This window comes from Gracilinanus agilis, chromosome 2 (genome assembly GCF_016433145.1).
Source record: "Gracilinanus agilis isolate LMUSP501 chromosome 2, AgileGrace, whole genome shotgun sequence".
Classification (NCBI taxonomy): Eukaryota; Metazoa; Chordata; class Mammalia; order Didelphimorphia; family Didelphidae; genus Gracilinanus; species Gracilinanus agilis.
In genome coordinates this window covers 479663636-479666647 of record NC_058131.1, presented here as the reverse complement: position 1 = coordinate 479666647, position 3012 = coordinate 479663636, and positions in this window count along the sequence as shown.

Sequence of the window (3012 nt, the reverse complement as noted above, 5' to 3'; positions counted from 1 at the left end):
TCCCCAGTCCCTGAGTCTGTCCAGAAGCGGGGCTTCCGGCTCCCGCCGGAAGCTGTTCAAGCGCGGGACAGGAAGTTTTAGCCTCCCCCAACCCCCACCCCACCCCACCCGTGGACATCATCACGCCACGCCGGGGAGGAGACGGGGAGGAGGAGGCCAGGATCAGCTTTCCCTCAAGAGGGCTGGGTCATTGGTGGGGGCGGGGCTGTGGGGGTGGGTCCTAGCCCCCTACATCCAATCACTTGCCAGGTCTTGTTTTTTTTTTCTTCTACCTATTCTCCACCTCTGGCATTGCCCCATTCTCTATACTTAAAGCACAGCAACTCTCTGCAGGTGTCAGGGATTCAAAGTTGGGAGAAAGGAGCAAATGGCTCAATTCAGATTTTCAAGGCGGCTGCTCTTCTGCCAACCTGACAAAAAACATAGCCAACAATTTGGAAATAGCTAAACAAGTTATGTTCTATGATTGTGATGGAATCTTATTGTGCTATTAGAAATGATGAGCAGTATGGTTTCAAAAAGCCTGGAAGACTTACATGAACTGATGCAAAGTGAAGTAAGCAGAAACATCAAAACATTATATACAGTATCAGTAATGTTGTAACGATGATCATCCGTGAAAGACTTGGCTACTCTAAGACAATTCCAAAGGACTCACGGTGAAAAAATGCTATCCACCTCCAGAGAGAACAAATGGATGAACAATGTGGACTGAAAAATGCTTTTTTCACTTTCTTTTTCTTGCCTTTTTTTTTCCAGCATGGCTAATATGGATATGGAAATATGTTTCTCATGACTTCACATATATAATTGATATAATTTCTTACTTTCCAAGTGAGTGGGAAAATTTTAAAATAAAAGATTTAAAAATGAACGTTAAAAATAGATGAATGAGGGGCAGCTGGGTAGCTCAGTGGATTGAGAGCCAGGCCTAGAAATGGGAGGTCCTAGGTTCAAATCTGGCCTCAGACACTTCCCAGCTGTGTGACCCTGTGCAAGTCACTTGACCCTCATTGCCTACCCTTACCACTCTTCTACCTATAAGTCAATACACAGAAGTTAAGGGTTTAAAAAAAAATAGATGAATGAATAGTTTGTTTGTTTTAATTGGCCCATTGAAGGAGGGATATACACTTCCCAGCTGTGTGACCCTGTGCAAGTCACTTGACCCCCATTGCCTACCCTTACCACTCTTCTACCTATAAGTCAATACACAGAAGTTAAGGGTTTAAAAAAAAATAGATGAATGAATAGTTTGTTTGTTTTAATTGGCCCATCGAAGAAGGGATATAGTAGTGGATAAAGGGCTGGGCTCAAAAGTAAAAAATCCTGAGTTCAAATCCTACCTCTGTCACCAGCTGTATGACTTTAGACAAGTCATTTAATCTCAAGGTGTCCTCATTTATAAAACAAATGGATTGAATTTTGTGCCATCTAAGGTTCGTTTCAACTCTAAATCCAATAAACTAAAAAAGAGTTGTTGTTCAGTTGATTCAGTTGTGTCCAATTTTTCATGACCCCCATTTGGGGTTTTCTTGGCAAAGATACTGGAGTGATTTGCCATTTTCTCCCCCAGTTCATTTTCCAGATAATGAAACTAAGGCAAGCAGAGAAAAGTGACTTGCCCAGGTTCATATAACTAGAAGGTGACTGGGGACATATTTGAACTCAGGTCCCTAGTATTTTATCCATTGTGCTACCTAATTGCTACATATATATAAAGTAGTTAAAAGTAGTAGCTAGGGGAAGTTGGGTAGCTCAGTGAATTAAAAGCCAGGTCTGGAGATTGGAGGTCCTGGGTTGTAACCCTGAGCAACTGACAATCCCAATTGCCTAGCCCTTACTGTTCTTCTACCTGGGACCAATACTTAGTATTGATTTTAAGATGCAAAGTAATGGTTTATATAGTATCTTTTCCATATATTGCCTCATTTGAGCTTCACAATAATCCTAAAAGGAAGGTGCTCATATTTTTCTCATTTTATGGATAAGGAAACAGGTTGCCAGAAGCTAAGTGATTTGCCCACAGTCTATAGCTAATATATCAAGTATTATTCAAAAGTAAGTGTTCCTTACTCCAAGTCCCATGATCTATACACTGTGCCAACTAACTTGCCTCGAGGCTCTTATTTTCCTCATCTATAAAATAACAAGGTTGAATTCCATACATCTAAAGTGCCTGAAAGCTCAAAATCTATGAAAAAAAATTAAGAAAATTGATCATAGCTATCATTTATAAGGTTTTCAAAAAACTTCCCATTTGAACTTCATAATAATATATTCCCTTTTCACAAATGAGGAAACTGAGGCTTCTAGAGATTATATGATTTGCCTCTTATCACACAGCCAATAAGTATCTCAGGCAGAATTTGAATTTAAACCTTACTAATATCAAGTATAGTATTCTTATCCACATAGTATCACCTTACTGTTCAGTCATTTCACTTGTGTCTGACTCTTTCTAACCTCATTTGGGGTCTTCTTCCTGTTCCAGCTCTTTTTATAGATGAAGAAACTGAAGCAAACACAACTAGTAAGTGTGGATTTGACTGGATTTGAACTCAGGTCTTCTTGATTCCATGCCCAGTGCTCTAACCATTGTGCTACCTAGCCTCTCTCTGCATCACAGACTGTCTGCTAAGTACTGAGGATACAAAAAGAAAAGCAAGACAGTTACTATCCTGAAGGAGCTCCCATTCTAATAAGGTGAGATAACATATAAAGTTTCAGTTGCAAGTCAATTGTAATAAATTAATTTAGCAGCAATAATTACTGACATTTTAAAAGTGTTTTATATTTCCTTCTTTTTCCATAGTTTTTTTTTTTTTAAACCCTTGTACTTCGGTGTATTGTCTCATAGGTGGAAGATTGGTAAGGGTGGGCAATGGGGGTCAAGTGACTTGCCCAGGGTCACACAGCTGGGAAGTGGCTGAGGCCGGGTTTGAACCTAGGACCTCCTGTCTCTAGGCCTGACTCTCACTCCACTGTGCTACCCAGCTGCCCCCTTTCCAT